The sequence below is a fragment of the Stenella coeruleoalba genome, assembly GCF_951394435.1.
Source record: "Stenella coeruleoalba genome assembly, chromosome: 9".
Classification (NCBI taxonomy): Eukaryota; Metazoa; Chordata; class Mammalia; order Artiodactyla; family Delphinidae; genus Stenella; species Stenella coeruleoalba.
Window position 1 is genome coordinate 78,538,405 of NC_137155.1, and position 17,935 is coordinate 78,556,339.

The 17,935-nt window shown below is 39.7% G+C and overlaps 1 long non-coding RNA gene across 1 annotated transcript in view; it reads left to right on the forward strand.

Moving 5' to 3' along the window:
• The first annotated feature begins 330 nt into the window (after positions 1 to 330).
• Positions 331 to 17,935, forward strand: part of LOC307191926 — a 131,566-nt gene continuing 113,961 nt past the window's right edge. The window contains exon 1 of the long non-coding RNA XR_013829901.1: positions 331 to 678. This is a non-coding gene — a long non-coding RNA (uncharacterized lncRNA). The remainder of the gene's footprint in view (positions 679 to 17,935) is intronic.

Here is a 17,935-nt window from a genome sequence, read left to right on the forward strand (position 1 = left end):
AATTTTATAGAAGAAGGAAGAGCAAATACTACATTCTATTTGACAAGGCCTTTTTTATGATGCGGCTGAACATGACATTGATTTTTTTGAGGTTCTATCTTTTCTTTTGTTTGGAACATAGTCTTCGATTTCTTCGTTTTGCTCGACTCTGTGTTGGTGTCTATGCGTTAGATAAACAGCCCCCTTTCCCGGTCTTAAAGGAGACGCCTTGGGTAGGAGAAGAGTGTCATCGTTCAACCCTGCCCTGGCTCTTGGTTGTCGCTTAAACTTTTGTGACCGTGCAAGTGGCCTATTTTATTTTTAGTGGCTCCCACTAGTTGAAGGCTTTCCAAGACGTCAGTGTTCCAAAGTGAGGAATTTAGGCAGCACCGAGATTCAGGCAGATTGGAAGCCAGACCCTCGGGCAGCAGCTTTGAAAATATGCAAATATATGCAGTCCTGTGGGACCCCAAGCATAAGCCCCGTGGCCGGCAGATTCCGAGGTGTTCCCTGGGTGGCAACTGCAAAACCAGGGCACCAGACGAGTGTATGAGCTTCCACCTGGGAGGCAGCAGTGAGCTGCAGCCGGGCATAGGGAAAGCAGGAGGACGACGTCCACCGGGGAGGAAAAAAGGAAGAAAAGATGGCTCCCGGCCATCTCCATCCCGGAGAGTATGCAGGCCCCCAAACGTTTGTCAGGTTAGACCCCCTGCCCCTCAGGCTGATGCGCCAAGACCAGCCAGTGGGCCTGTCCCACAAAGAACGGGTGTCCCTGGACCTGCCGCTCCCTCCCTGGGTCCTGGAGCTGGTGAGTCCGAGCGCGCGAGCCGTTTAAGAGCTGTTTCTCAGGCGCTTATAACCTTGTGGGTCTCGGGGACGTGAACCCTGTTGATTTTCAAAGCTAGATGGTTGGGGGGTTCATCTCTCGGGGGCAGGTCTTAAAAGTTGGGAGTGCCTGGTGTGGAGTTCAAATCCTTTGCTTCTTAAGGAGAAGCTCTGGGTTTTGAGTTCCCTCTGACATGGGGGTGGGGATGTCTGGCGAGATGGTGGCCCAGCCTCTTCCACCGGCTTCCATGGGCTTCTCTCCTCTACCAGATGTGTGGGAGTGACTCGGACAGTTTTTAGCTTTTTTTCAGAGGAAGTTGTTCCCTATGTAGCTGTAGATTTGATGAGTCTGTGGGTGGGGGTGAGTTCAGGATCCTCTTTAGTCACCATCTTGAACCGGAGCACTGATGTTGATTTTTGAATGCTGAAAATAATAAATAATGGCAAATTCAGAACTATTCACGGTGAGCATGGGACAAGGAAATTGAATGAATATCTTCACAATTTTCTATCAGACTTCTCATGAGCCCAAGGGACCTGTTATACCAGAAGAGTTCTGAACTAATCATTTAAAAATCCAAACCCCAAACTAAACAAAACAAAAAACCCTGTTCAAGCATGCACTAAATAAATTCCAGTGGTTAAAGAAACCAAACCCAAGAAGCATCTTAGTTTTGTATAAGGCTTCTCCTTTAATAAGCATCATTGTTAATGATAAATATTCTAATTATATACAGTGTTCGTTGAATGAATAAATCCTGAAGTTGTTTTATTTTTTATTGCAGAAGTAGTATACTTTGTGGCTACTATAGAGAAACACAGTTGATTTTTAGACATTAAGTTTTAATCCTAATAATTTGCGTATCCTTTGGTATTCTCTATATACATAATGTGTGTACGTTTGTGTGTAAAAAGTTTTCTTCTAGTTTTTTTCTCCTTCATTTTTATATCTTTTTTCTTCACTACAGTTGGAATAGAAATGGGAAAAATATCCCTGTCTCATTTCTTATCTTAGAAAGAATGCTTTCAACATACACCATTAAGTATGTTTGGTGCAGTTCTTTTTGGAGGGTTGGGGGATCCTTTATTAAAATAAGGAAATTCTCTTTTATTTGCTGCAAGTTTTTTTTTTTAATCATGAATTGATGTTGAATTTAATCAAATATTTTTCCTTAAGTCACTGGAATGACCATATGATTCTTCTTTAGTCTATGTGTTGGAAAGCTAGTGTCACTATAGAACTGCATAACAAATCACCCCTAAACTCAGCAACTTAAAATGACAATCAGGCTTCCCTGGTGGCGCAGTGGTTGAGAGTCCGCCTGCCGATGCAGGGGACGCGGGTTCGTGCCCCGGTCCGGGAAGATCCCACATGCCGCGGAGCGGCTGGGCCCGTGAGCCATGGCCGCTGAGCCTGCGCGTCCGGAGCCTGTGCTCCGCAAAGGGAGAGGCCACAACAGTGAGAGGCCCGCGTACCACAAAAAAAAAAAAAAAAAAAAGACAATCATCTGCGTCAGATCTATTAATATCTCACTGGCCAAAGCAAGTATGGCTTAGTCCTATGTCAAAAGGAGGAGAACCCACTCTGCCACCAGGAGAACTTCAAAATTCCATGACAAAGGGCATGGACGCAGGGAAGGGCCAATAAAAAGATCTTCCACATTCCGTTCTTTGGCCACAGTTATTCACAACACTTCACCTGCAAACTACACTCTTATCTTGGGATCCCCCAAACCTCACAATGCACAACATGTGCCTTAAGATGAGATCAAGAGGCTGCTCCTCCCCATCTAGAGACCAATAAACCAAAAAGGTCAAATTATCCTCCCCATTTATAGGCAACATTGAACCATGGTCAGGACAACATAATAAATGCTCTCAGATAATGGGAGAAAGGAGGTATATAGTCGTCACTAGTCCAAGGCAATTCTGAAATTCCACTGGTAAAATGCTAGCATCTCTCCCTATTTAGAGACAGAAAATACTCCTTAATTAACCTATTTTGCTGTCTGAGAATGGCTTCCCATCAGTTCTCCTTGCTCTTGCTTGTACCCTCTGGGATACCTTTCCTTTTCCATTATTCTTCCTGGCTTTTTCTGAGGAAGGCATTAAAAAGTATGCCTTGGAAAAAAACATATGCCTTTTGGGGGAGCAGATGAGTAGTTTTATTGTCCTGTTTCCTGCCTGTAGAAAGTTGAGGACTAAGAGATTTTTTAAAAATCTCAAACAGTATCTGTCTTTTTTTAGCCAAGTGTGGTGACACTTTTGCTAATAGAGATCTCTTACAAAGCTTGTTGATTATGTATTTGATTTCACTCAACTCTTTGTCAAATCCTTACTGTATAGTTCTTTCAAAGACGTTTCTTTTTTTCTTTAGACTTAATTATGGATATTTTGCGTCTTATGTTTCTATGGGACCAAGTCCTTAAGCTTTCTAGTTGTTTTTTATTCAGCTGGAAGGATCTACTAGATGCCACCTTAATTTTTTAGAGCTCTTCACATAGGGCATGACTACTTCATCCATGATTTGGTTTTTACTACCAAGCTTAATCAAATGGCCAAAGTCTTGATTTAATCACCCCACCCCCAGTCTGTATCATATTTTGAGAATCTGTAACTCTCTGGACATGTGTAGATGAGAAACAGTTTTATTTTTCAACCTAGCAAGTTCTGGCCTCCTTATATCCTTTTAAAGTCTGTTTACAAACTGGGCAGTTGTTTTCTGAATTTATCCTTGCTTTGAAGTGCCTTACTTCATGAAGCAAAAGCGATCAGCTGAAGCTTTGAATGTCCTGCCTAGAAAACATCTTTCCTTAGACTATAAATTCTGTAAGGTCGGATCTTAACAAACGGCACCGCGAAACAAAGGAAAGTTTCAAGTGAGCTTTATTAGGGAGCACTCCCGGGCGAGGTTCACTGGTCCGAGAGAAAGGGGCCAGAGAAGTCGCACCCGGGCGAGGGTTGGGCAAGATTTTATAGGGGAAGAAGGGAAAGGGGTGTGGTGAATCTGGGAGGGCGCAGGGTATTCCTTATTTGGTGGTCTTTTCTGGTGTCCTGGGGGATCGTTGGTCCCGCCCCTCGAAAGGCGGGAAGGCTGGGCCGGGTTCAGAGTCCCCAGGTCAGTTCCTGGAACTGGGTGGTCCGGAGAGTTTCGGTCTGATGCAGCCTGTGAATCTGATTGTGTTCCCCTGCCTCGGGCCAGTTGGCCTTACAAATTCATTAGTTATATTTTACATCTTCCATGTAATAGTAGCGACAGTGTTGCCACTGCATAACATAGGTCATCATTTTTTCAGTGTCTTGTATTAGTTCCTTGCCAATTTTCAAGACTCAACATTTTTCTCACCTTCTACTCTCTGGTCCCAAACTGATGCTACGTATATTAGTTTTTTGTTAAAGCAGCATCCAGTCCCATTTTGGTTAGTTAACGTCACGATAATGCAGCAGACTAACCATCCTGAAACTTAATGCCTTAAACAACAGTCATTGATCCTCACAGATCTTCAGGTCAGCTGGAAGGGCTCTGTTCAGGTTTGTGAGACTCATCTTGGGACCGGTTGGCTAGTCAAGGCATGTTCTTCTAATGGTGATGGCAGAAGTACAAGGTATCAAGCCCACCCAAGTGAGCGATTTCAAGTCTCTGCCTCCTCTACTGTAAAATATCCTTGGCCAGAAAAATCGCGTAGCTGAGCTCCAAGTCAAAGAAAAGGGAAATGCATTCCAAATGTAGTTGAGAGGGAAGGCCAATTTAAATGACAAAAGTCATGGATACAAAGAGAGGTGAAGAGCCTACTCCATTCTGTTTCTGTGGTGAATTCCATTGATTAATTTTTCATGTTAAATTATACTTGCATTCTTAGAATAAACCTCCTTTTATCCTGAAAGATTATACCTGTTGTATTTTGCTGGATGTGTCTTGTTAATATTTTGTTTAAGATTTTAAATTTATGTTCCTGAGAGACTGATGTTTTTTCTTTCAGTTTTTGAGATTAAGATGTTTCTGCCCTCATAAAATGAGTTGGAAAGATTTTGCTACTTTTCTATAGTCTGAGTGTGTATAAGAATGGTGTTGTCTCTTTCTTAAGTGTTGGTAGAATTTATTAATAAAGCTATACATACCTGGGGATTATTTTTGTGGGAAGGCTTTTAACTACAGATGGAATTAGTTTAATACTTATAGGATCATTTACATATTCAATTTCTTTTCGTGTCGGTTTTGGCATTTGTGTCTTTCTAGAAATATTCTATTTATGTAAAATTCCAAATCTATGGGTAAAAGTTGATATCTTCGTATCTTTTTAATGTCTGTGGGATCTATAGTTATGCTCCCATTTCCATCCCTCATACTGATGTTTTCTGCCTTCTCTCTCTCTCTCTCTCTCTTACACTTTGCCTCTGATTGTTTACTAATCTCTTCCACCTTGACGTCATGCATTCGCTTTACAGAGGCAATTGCTTCAGCCAGATTTTTACATTCAAGGTGGTATACTTTGCCATAGTTTTGTTTGCACTATGACAGTATTTTTGTGGTGAGTGTTCTTAAATGCCTTTGTTTTTCTTGTTCTTTTCTCCCTTTATTCTGGTAGTGTCCTTTTTAAAAAAGATTTTCTGCTGGCTTCATTTTGATCACTCATCTTTGATTGAGTTCCTGTACCAGTGATTTAAGGAGTAGGACTCAGAGCCATTTTCCAAGTTTGTAGGCATTTTCCTATGTCTCTGCATTTTCATAAGTTAATACTTCTAGTCTTTTCTTTTCCCCAATCAGTAGACATCAAGAGCTGTAGGTCTGGTTTACCATTCAAAATTTGTCTTCCTTCCTTACAGGAGGTCAGCTGTTTCTTGCAAATATGGCTTATCTGTGTAATTCTGTATTTAACTCTCTTCTGCTTATTAGAACCAAACTGGATTAACTGAAGCTCTCATCTCTAGCATGCTTGCAGTTTTGTTAATTTTAGATGTGTATCTGAGGGTGTGCACATCAGGGTCTACTCTGGAGATGTGTACCTTGATCCTTTTTGTGCAAAGATTAGATTCTTGTCTTGACTCTTCCTTATAAACCTACTGCATCTCACTGCATTGACACCTCTTCAGCCTTGTTCATCTGTTAAATTTGGGGGGAGAGTCATTATTTTGCTAGTTTTTCAATGATGAATATTGTTTCTTTTTCCTTGTTCTCACTGTTGCATTTAGATTTCTTTCTAAATGGTAAGGGAAAATGCTAATTTTATAGAATTAATCAAAATTATGGATTGTGATGATATGTTTAAAATTTTGTTTGAATAACCTTTTGTTGGTGATCTTGAGGTCAAATCCTGTGCCCTTTTCTCATTAATGCACAACATTTGGCCTCCAGTGGATTAGGGACCAACTGTTTGGGTGAATCTGAACAAATCCAAATCCATTTTTGAAAAAAGCAATTTAAAATGAGTGTTTCAATGAAAAGAAACATTATTTTTGCGTTTGAAGAGTTCTTCCAATCTCTAGCTCAAAATATAAAAAGAGCACAAACCTTTTACAACCATAGGGTAATAGGAAAATTGTTAAATGATATTGGTTGAGATCCTAGAGTATACAAAAAACTATACGTTGTAACACTGAGGTGGAGAAAATATATAAAGATGGTACGCAACTAACATGGAGAAATGGTAGAATAGATCTCAATACTAGGACTAGGCTACCTGGGTACTAATCCCATTTCTGCCCTATCCCAGTTGTGTGGCTTGAGCCAGTCACTTAACCTGCCTGTGTTCTCATTTGTAAAGATGTAGAAATAATAGTACTTCCTTATTAGAGTTGTTATAAGAATGAAATGAATTAATATATGTGAAGAGCTGAGAACAGTATTTGGCATTCTAAGCATTCAGTAGATGCTTCCTATTATTTTGTGGCAGTTGACCTTATATAAAGCTTTCTACAAGTCAAAATAAAATTTTTGTGATATGTATACATTCCTCAGCTAGATAGTAGTTTTGTATGCATGCAATGGAGAATAAATTGGCAGTCAGACTTTTATAGTTTTTTCTTCTATTATGCTTTTGCTTCATGTTATTTCTTTACAGATATTTGCTCTCAATCTCTCACAATTGAAGTAATTCTGATATATGAAAATTACTTTTTTTTGAAGTTTTCAAGAATAGAGATCTTACACCTGTCAATCACTGTATACAAAGAGTTTATTCTCTAGTGTTCAGAAGATCAAAGAATCTGTTCCTTACTCAGGGCTTTTTCACCTTGTACCTTGTCCACTGGTAACTGCTTCCAAACCTGAGAGACCCAGCTCTGTGTTAGCGTCTTCAAGAAAATTTCCCTAATACCTGCAGGATTGTGAGTCTCGGAACATCCACCTCACTTACTCTCAGTACTCCTCTAGCTTTTAGCTAGAAATAAAAGAATCTCCTAATAAAGTGGCTTAAATAATGGTGGTACTATTCCACAAACATTCTGCAAAGAGGCAGCTCCGTATTTGGTTCAGCAGAGCCCTGCTCTTACTGAGGAACCATCTTTTCACCCTGTTATCCTCAGAGTATCGCATGGGCCTAAGGACTATATGTCCAACTGAAAAAAAAAAGTCAAAGGAACTCCCCTTGGATGCTACTGACATCCAAATGAATTCTGTAAAATAGCACTGCTTTGTTAATGTTCAGACATATCCCTTGGTACATTTTGGGGACTTTGACTTCACTATAAAAGTGATTCATGCACAGAATTAAAAGCTATTAGGATGGAAAGCCTTAAAGTAAAAATTAAGTTAAAGTAAAAATTATCTCCTCTCATTCACTCCCACACTCCCAATTTCCTCTCATCAGAAAGGCAGCTTTTATATTTTCTTGTATATCTTTAAAATGACATCATTTAAAATGTCTTTTATTTACTGCATTATTTCCTTTCTAGCCTTTTATTTTTCTGTTACAACCACGCCAATTCCATTACTCATCTTGTCTGTGTATTTTGAAGTGATGAGAAATCACTTTAGAACTCAACAGGGAAATATGTTTTCTTTATCAGAGAGAATATGTTCATTTCGGAAAAGAGTCTGAATTAACAAGACACCCTCTGAAGCACTAAGCCATGTGACCATTATAATTTTAACAATAATGGTCAATGATGGTGTGTGAATGTGTATTTTGTGAGTATATCACTGCCGTTTCACCCCAGTATTCTTCAATGTTAATAACCCTGGCAGTGAGAAAGATTTTGTAAATGGTGTTTCATCTTCAGTGGCAGGTAATATTTTATATTTTGTTTTAGCACAAGGGGTATGAATGATATCTTTTCACTGAAATGTATAGAAAAAGATGCAAGATTTTTTAAATGCTATACATGTCCTGGATGCATATGCTGGAAGAGTACAGGAGAGAAGCATGACCTAAGCTAATGCATTTGATGCTTGCTATAAAGTACAATATACTTTAAAGTAGGGCCTTTTGGATTTCTTCCAAGCTATTTATTTCTAAAGAACCATAAGAACCTTATTAAATAGGGGTTATACTCAGCAATGTTATAATGTCCTTTTAAGTCTCTCAGCCTACTTTTCCACACAACTTTCTCTTTCCCCCAGAGAATTATTTTATCCAGTCCTTCAGGGACTCTCATACTATTTCTCCTTCCCACGACTCCAAGGCAGTAGTATTCACTTACATCTTAAGTCACTGTGTTAGAATTCCATCTCTAACTCTGAATAGACAAGGCGTCTTTCACCTTAATTAAAGAAATATAACTCATTCTTGAGTGAATTGGGAATTTCTGAGCCTCTTAAGTCTCACTCTGTGGGCTGAGAAGAAGGATGGTCTTTAATTTAGTATGATATTATTTTAAAGACAGTGTCACAGGTAGCATTTTAGTGAGGTTGCTGATTGACTTATGGGGGGGGTCCCCCAATATTTGGTTATAATCAGGTAACTTGGTAAAGAACACCAAAGAAAATTTTCTTAACTTTTTTAATGGCAGGATGGACTTTGGTTTTAAAGATTCCCTCACACCCAAGTCTTGCTGTGGTTGACTGCTTAACTTTTTGCTTTCTACTTTGAAAAGATGAAGTCTCCTCTGCACTTTAAACCTTAGGTGGGTAAATGTGCTACGTTAGTGACTTGGTGGTAAAGTTACATTAAAAAAAAAATGGCAGAGCGTTAAATCAACTATACTTTAATAAAAAAAAAGAAATAAATTAAAAAAAATGTCAAACCATAACACAGTGATGGCTTCCAATCCTGACAGTCATCTGGTTTGTTTGCAGTTACTTCAGAGTGTGAAATCATTTAAAATGTAATTCACAAATAAGGGGCAATGGAAATACTGTTGTGAAATTAGAGACACGATGAAAGGGTGCTCCTCCAAGGAGGGTTGTTACTGCTGTCACGAATCTGTTCTGGACTTGAGGTACGGTAGGTATTTCTTCACGATCTAGAATTCCATTCGTGACATTTGTGATTCTTTCAATAGTTTCTTAATGTACTTGAACTACCTGGTGAGCTGATTTATGGGGAATTATTTTCCTGTTGTCCATCCAAAGTCTGCCTAATTTATTTTTAATTAATTTATGTTTGGCTGTGTTGGATCTTCGTTGCTGCTTGTGGGCTTTCTCTAGATGTGGCGAGAGGGGGCTACTCTTTGTTGTGGTGCACGGGCTCCTCATTGCGGTGGTTTCTTTTGTTGCGGAGCACGTGCTCTAGGCGCACGGGCTTTAGTAGTTGTGGCGCACCGGCTTAGTTGCTCTGCAGCATGTGGGATCTTCCTGGACCAGGGCTCGAACCTGTGTCCCCTGCATTCGCAGGAAGATTCTTAACCACTGCGCCACCAGAGAAGTCACTGCCTCATGTTTTAATATGTACCTTTGTGACTATCTTTTTTGAGAATACAAATTGCTATTTCATAACTCTTATTATTGTGTATAATCATTCAACTGAGTGTCACAAAAGTATTTAAAAGGAGAGCTGATTATATAAAAAGGGAGTTAGACAGCTGAGTGACTCCACTAACTTTTAACATTTGATTGAAAATCATACCCCGATATTAAAGTATGCTTTAGTCAATGTTAGTAGTTTTCCGTATGAGAGAAGCTCACTCAGTCCCATCTGTATGTCTGGTAAAGTGCACACTGAGATTCTAAACACAAGTAGTCTGGAATTCACTATTTACTTTTAAGTAATAAAAATGCCATTGAGAAATGTGTTTATATGTTGGCCCAGTTTTACATCCTTTTATTCAGAAGCTTGCTTTACTTTTAGAACAATAATCACTCATTCGTAAAACCAAATTCGTGGCAGTTGAAGGCAACTTCAATATGTCTTTCCATTGTCAAAATCTTTTCTTGTGTATGAAGGTAATAAAAGTGGTTAAAATAATCATTTACAGAAAAAAAAAGAAAAGAAAAGAAAGGAAGAAAGAAACTTCCAATGCAAAAATCTACATAGACTTAAACTTTTTTTTCAGTTTATAGTATAGCAAATGTTACCCCCAAAATATCAATTTTGGTATTTTAATCCTATCAACATCTTTGGGAAGAAGTGTGGCCTCTCTGAAAGCAAAGAACACTGATGGTCAGCTGGAACGGGCAGGTTTGCAGGATGTTTCTGACGTAATCTTTGCTAAATGAAGAAGCCTCAGCGTTTCTCTGTCACCCGGGACACTTGGATCAGCAGTGCTGTGTGTATTAAGACTATTAAACCAACCACTGAGTGATTGTTGCCCCTTCCAGAGAAAGATCTGCAACTGATTCAAACAAAAGATTCCTCGGGCTAATAAAATATTCGTTGTGGCCAGAGTACCATTTTCTTAATTCCTCACCAAGTACCCCACTTTTCAGCTGGTAGAAGTCCTGTAGCTAAGGAGTTGTTACAATAAACAGAAATTTCCTCAAACTATTGTTTAATTAATTAAACAAGGAGGCCATTAGACTAAGGTGTCTCTAGTACCATGGTGGCTTAGGTAAGCAAACCAGAATCTAAGCCTCTAAGTGCCTCAGGTCAAAATGCTAAGGACAGCCAATCACAAAGAGCCAGCTGGGCTCTAAGCTGTAGCTGATCAAAAATTTCCGCGTACTGCAAAAAAAAAAAAAAAAAAAAGAATACAGGGGCATTTATAAGATCCAATTTCAATAAGTGCAGCTGGTCCTCACAGGAGTTGGAAAGGAAAAAATCATCAAGTTTCTTTCTCTTTGTCTCTTTCTGTCTCTATGTTTGTCTCTGTCTCTCTCTCTGTCACTGTCTCAATCTCTTACACACACACGTCCTTCATCTTGGATGTGCATTGGCTTCATTCTTTCTTTTCTTTATTTTTTACAGATTGGCTATTTATGCATAATTCGTAAGTCCATCTGGTCTTTTAGTTCAAGCTTTCATCCTGGCTAACGAAATCTCTTTGTCCCTACTTTTAGATTCCAAGGAGAGAGAATCATTTTGGCCCTGCATCTGAAATCCACGCTGATTCCAGAGTCCATGAGTCTATAGTGGAAAAACAGTCTGAATTCTGGCACCGATGAACAGCTGTGGGGTCTTAGACATGTCACTCATCTCTCTGGGTTGCAGTTTGCATGTCACTCATCTCTCTGGGTTGCAGATTGCTGAAGGAGCGAGGCAGCACAGTTAGGGATAAAGGCGTGAGCCGGACAGGACAGGGTGTAGGAGCAGGCAGGGGTCAACAAGAAGGTGATTCTCTGTCTCGGTCCCTGCTTTGAACTACTTTGGAGCTTTGTTTTTACAATTTTGGAATTAGTCACCTTCAGAGACTGTACCAAACACAGAAGAGAAATCATTTTATTTTCTCTCTGTGTACTCCCTCCCCACCCCCTGACCTTTCCTATTTCACTCAGTGTATTTCCTCTTCCTCCCTCCTTCATCTGCCCTTTAACAGCAAACAAGAATCTGAGGAGTGCCAAAGATGGACTCTGGTGTGTGCATCCCAGACCATAAGGACAAGCTGAAGGGCAGGAGGAGGGTTAGGAGGGCCGCCCAGCCTGGAAGTCTGACTCACTTGTTCATGTCTGTGGTAACTATTATTAGGCTTGAGGAAATGAGCAAATGCCAGTTTTGACCAACTCTGCTTTATTATTGCTGTGAACAACGTAACTCTACCTAATTTCTGAACTACACAAATTGAGGCGTTAAGGACTGATCTAAATCATTAGTCAAAATGAACAGTAGGTCTTCCCTGGTGGTGCAGTGGTTGAGAGTCCGTCTGCCGATGCATGGAACACGGGTTTGTGCCCCGGTCCAGGAGGATCCCACATGCGGCGGAGCGGCTGGGCCCGTGAGCCATGGCCGCTGAGCCTGCACGTCCGGAGCCTGTGCTCCGCAACAGGAGAGGCCACAGCAGTGAGAGGCCCGCGTACCGCAAAAAAAAAAAAAAAAATGAACAGTAAAATAAATACCTCCTTCTCATTTAAGAAATATGGCCACCCAAGTTGATCATATGGTATTTTTGACTGAGTAATGGTAGTCAGTGATAAAAATTCAAATCATTAGGACCTAACTAGAGGCTGCCTGTAGTCTGAAGGACAAAACCATCTGTCTGTATACTCTTGGATAGTCTTGCTTAAAATATCCATCGCATTCTTTTATAATCACACACTGTGCTGATTGGCTGGGGCCAGAGTCAACCTCAAAAGTCCAAGCTTTGCAGGTAGAAGTGATTCCAAAAGCAGAACTTACTGGAGGGTCAGGGAATAGCAGACACATTGACATTTGTTATCTTTGCTCTTGAATGTCCAAGTCCATGGAGCTAAGGCCCTTTAACCCTCTGGCCCGTGTCTACCTTCTCAGAACTATCTCTCTACTTGTGTTCAACTCCATCAAAATGCATGTTATGTTGTCTTGCTGTCTCTCCTTCATATTTTTATGTCCAATCTGGGTGGAAAGGGAAATTAAAGAGAAGGGATTGCTTAAGGAGGTATGGAGTCCTTGTCAGCATCCCTCCCCAACATAGACAAGGCTGAAGGAGCCCCCCAAAAATCTCTTTGCTTAAGTTCCAGAGCCCTAGGCTTGACTTTCTCTCCTCTTTGCAGACTCTCTGGATCTGTGCCATACCTGGTTCTGTTTCTCTACCCAGTTGATTTCAGTTGGATCCTCCATGGCTCTACCTGTGCTGTCACCCACTTTTCCTCTTAACACATTCTAGCTATTTCTGAACCCCTCATCTGCTGCTTGACGACCATGCACCTGGCTCACTCACCACGTGTGTTCTTCTGGGGCCCTTAACTGGGTATGATGAGTTTGGGCCTGAAGCTGATAGAAACTTGCTTTGTGTGTGTGTGTGTGTGTGTGTGTGTGTGTGTGTGTAAATACACATTTCTTTTGTTTTTGTTTTTACGTTTTTTTATTTGTGCTTTGCCTTTTACTTACCCATTACCTAGTGTTCAATTTGTTTTTAACAGAAATGGCTTATGACCCAGTTTTATCTGATAATGGTTTATATTCTTAAATGCACTAATGGTTGCATTGAAGAATATAATGGCTAATGGTTGCATATGCAGCAGAAAGAAATATGTGTCAAATGTTTTAAAGATCTTCTGAAAATGTTTCTTCTAGAAAATGTCCTATGGAATCTAACGACATCATATAAACACTTGGTTTGATTTCTCACCAGAATAAAACATCAGTGGTGCCTCTCCCAGACTCATAGCTTGACAGTTTATTTCTCAATTAATGATATAAAGAGGCTCATGTGCTGCTTTATTACATGGTATGCTAATATGGGTCCAATGTACCCTGCATTCCATGCTCTGTTGACTTATGTGGTAGGGAGACTGCCATACTTCATTTATTTACAAGATATTCATATTTACGTATTAGCACCATGCCACATGATTCTATGTTCAGTGATAGTATTCAGAATCTAGTAGACAAAGATGATTCTTTTGGTATTTCACTTTTTAAATTGTGTATCAATTAATAGACGGTACTATATGCTGCTTTGTAAGCAGAAACCAGAGAAAACTGGGTCATACATCCTTTTTGCTATTGCGTTCATTCATGTAGAATACTAAATCAGATTTAGTGTTTCATATTTATTCATTTATTTTTAAAAAATCCTTGGGATCTTGCCAAAGAAACTGAAATGAGTATCTTCCTGGCAGGGACTGGATTACAGTAAATAAAGCTTATTATGATGTCCAATCTGCCCCTGGCAAATCATTCAGAACATTGACTCTCCAATAGTTGCAATGATTTGAACTTTCCTATGCCCAGAATGCAAATTGCTCCTTTGTAACAGTAGAGGGTAATATGTATAAAGCCACTTAGGACTTCGGTGGGTGCTGACTTGAGTTTATTCTGTGAGATTATTTACTTAAATTATCTTTGAATAAGGACAATGCAAATAAGTGTTTCAACTGCCTATGACACTAAGGCCTACAAACTGCAATGTCAGTGCAATTAGTCTAACTTAAAAAAAAGTGACTCTGCCTGTATTAATCTAGTACTTGATAAGGGGTAAGGATAAACCACTTTATTTCAATAATTTACAATAAGAATTAAATTTTAGTGCTAAGAGTAAATGATATTCCAAATTGGTAAAGGCAGATATTCAGTGTAAATTCCTTACTGTTTCAATACACCGGAGGAGACCAAAGAAGGATTAGGAAACTCAATGTCTGAGCTGCATAGGACTCACATGTGAAGTGAAAGAGTTGGACTAGTAGATGATCCTGAAGACCTAGACAGGTGTTACTCCTGTTCAAGGGCTTGCGAAGGCCTCGGGGGGTGTCTAAAGTCAGCTTCCATTCCTCCATTCTAAGGCCTGCTCAGAACCTGAGCAAAAGAAGTCTGGCTTTGAAAGCCTTAGTTCAAAAAGAGACTGCTTTTTGTTTTTCCTTTGCTTGGCCATTTGATGTGATGAACTTTGGTTTATAGCAAAGCAAGCTTATTCTTCGCTAGAGAACTTTGTGGACACATCTACTTCCATTAGTGTTTCAGTACAGCAGCATGAGTAGTTTCAAACAAATTATTAAACAAGCGAAGACAGTTTCCTAAGGGGGCTGCCGTCTGCTTCGTCTACTAGTCCTGGAGGAATTGAGCATCATGTATTGAGTAACACCAGGGAAAACGAGTCAAGAAACTGACAATCAAAGACTCCAGACCATCGACTTCATATTCAAAGTACTGATATATATTTAAAGCTCTTTACCTTAAACCTTTACAAATAATTTAAACAGTATTGACTAAACAAAACAGAGATTTTAAAAAACTAGACAAGATATGGATTTCAGGGTTTTTTTCGAGCACAGAAAAAAAAAAAAAAAAACCCATTCTCTTCCCTGGCTTTCCTGAGCCTTCTTTAAGGCCAGAGGATAGATTTCTCATTCAATATTGTAGGTAGCCTTAGAACGCTGCCACTAAAAAGTACAAAATGAGTACAAAGCACTTTGTGAATATGGATGCTATCCAAAGGCTAAATGAAAATCTATAGCAGAAAACAACAATAAAGATTGTACTCCAAGTGGTAAACACTGTATTTTAATAATACAATTGTAACACACAAGTAAACGCATTACTTCTCTGATTTATTGATGGTCAGGTAATAGTTGCAATAGGAATGGATGATTTATGAATTCATGAATTATTCTGCTGCTTAGTCTTTAATTCCTGAAACTAAATGCTTAAGTCATGCTTTAAGGCGTTCATTCTTGGTGTTATGTAAAAAGAACTCTTCCTTCAGGCCTGAAAATGTAAGCAGAACATCTTTGTATCATCCAAATACTTTTTTCATTATAAATTTCTACAACCAGCCAGTGATGAAGGTATAATTTGCTATTTCAGTACACAATTAAATGTGCATAATTTGTCATTTGGGTTGGAGAGATGTACGTTAATGCAAGGGAACTACTCAGATTCTAGTCCTACCAACCGCATCTTTCTTGGAAATATGTTTTTCTACATTTGTGTTATAGGGTTGTTTTATAGAGTGATCATATCTAGTACACAGTGATTATATAGTGAATTAAAGTCATTTACTCACATGGCATATGTGAGTCATGGATCCCGTGGTATCCATTTAGTAGATGTTTACTTGACTGTTCTAATTGTTACTAAACGAAGTCCAAGCCCCTTGTTTGAACTCTGCATGCACACACAACACGTGGCCTATGAGTGAGAGAAAACCCCTTCAGTTGCTTCTATCTCAGATGCACTGGAATTCTTTTGACATTCTACTTCAACCCCATCTTTTCTAAATCCACTGAGGGTTTGTTACAACCTCGACTCAGATTTGCTTATTGGAGCATTGTGCTCCTTGCTGGAATGGAATCAAGTTTTAAGGGACTACTTCTAGACACACGCTGGGAAACTGCTAGAAAATGATGACTAAAATGTAGGTGTAGGCTAGTGGGCTCCCCACTAAGTCAACACTAATCTTTCTGAGTAAGAAAACTTTAATAATAAATAGAAAAAATGACCCTCTTTCTAAGAAAACTTTAATAATAAATAGAAGAAATGACCCTTGTGGAAAAGAGTAAAGGTATAAATGACTCTGCTAGAAATGAAATAAAATCCTGGCTGACCACTTAATTTACTAAGTGGCCTTGTGAAAATTACTTCACATGATGTCTATACTTTGTTGTCCTAACTGGACAAATGGCTACAACAATGGTATGTCCTTCATAAAGTTGTTTGAGGAACAATGAAGATTACCCCTGAAAAGAATTTAGTAGAGTGCCAAGCTCACAGACACTCCTCAGTGCTGACTCACAGTAGCGGTGATGTGGTTCTTAGCACAGTGCCTGCCATGAGTGGGTTTTTGATAATTGTGTACATGATGCAGTGAAAAAGTAGGATGGTTGGGCTGTAATCATAATGAAAAGCTATTTTTGTCGCCGACTGACCCTTTACAATTTACTCACCGAGAAGAGATTTTCTCTGTCACTAGATGAAAACTGAGCAGGTCCGTGACCTTTATTTTCATTCTTAAGAAAGGTAAGAATATGTAAGCACAGAATGAATTATGGTTACTTTAAGACACTAAATATTCCGTCCAGTCATAAATCTAGTATTCTGTCTAAGATTTGCATTCATGTTTCACTCTTCCATCAGAGTTCCAATTTCAGCCCCTCTTCCTTCTCCTTCCGGGGTCTGCAGTTGGTTGACCGTGTGCCTTAGGTGGGAAAGGGAGTGTGAGACATCATCATGCAGTCTTTTTATTTTCCCTCTCTGTCGTGTCAGAAAACACCAAGGATGAATCAGGGGAGGGAGGGGAGAATAGGGGACGGGGCAGCCACATTCTTGCTTGCCTGATGACTAAACCTGACATAAACGAACTTCTTCTCTAGCTGTAGGAGATGTTTAAACCTGGCTCTTTCTCTAGTGGCCTTCCCTTTGGCAGGCCATGACTCCTTCAGCCAGTCTCTGGGGGTGTAGGGCAGATTCTGTGCATGCCTTCTCCCTGTTGGAGTCCCTGTCAACACCCTCCCAATCGCCAGGTTGTCATTTTAGAAGAGTTTGAAATGGCTCCAGGCACAAGGTTTTTCTTTCTTTGAGCCCACATCTAGTCCACAAGGAAAATCACTCATTTCTTTCCCCCCACCATTGGTGGGAGCGTAGTTACCTCCCAAACGCTTTTCTCTACGTTTCCCTGTCTGGTCCACGTGCCGGCTATATGCCAGGCATTGCAGAATCTTCCAGTTGCAAAGAACAGGTTCCAGGCTTTAAAAGCGGTTCCGTGGAAGCCTTAAGGTGAAGGGAAGGAAGAAGCACTGGCTCTCACTTTGTCTCCCTGACTCTCACAGTGCAGCCTGTTGCCCCCTTGAAGAAGGGTGGAGACCCACTCAGGGGAGCTGCTCCCTCCAGGAAATCTCTTCACAATCTCTTTCAACGCTTTCATAGTTTTTAAAGCAGATAAGGGGGGATTAAAAAACAACAGGGTGTTTTTATGTTACCTACTTTGGAATTTCTGCTATTGGTAGAATGGCTCTCTCTTATTCTAGAAATAATAATAATAACAACCATAATAATAAATGACATTTATTGAATGCTTACTATTGCCAGATGTTGTGTATACACTATCTTATTCAATCCATTAAAGAAAATCCTGCTATAAATTAGGTCCTAATCTCTAATTTAAAAAAAGATATTGAAGCATGGAGAGCTTCAGTTACATGATCAAGGCCCCATAGCTAGCTAAGGGCCTGGCATTTTAATTTAGAGGG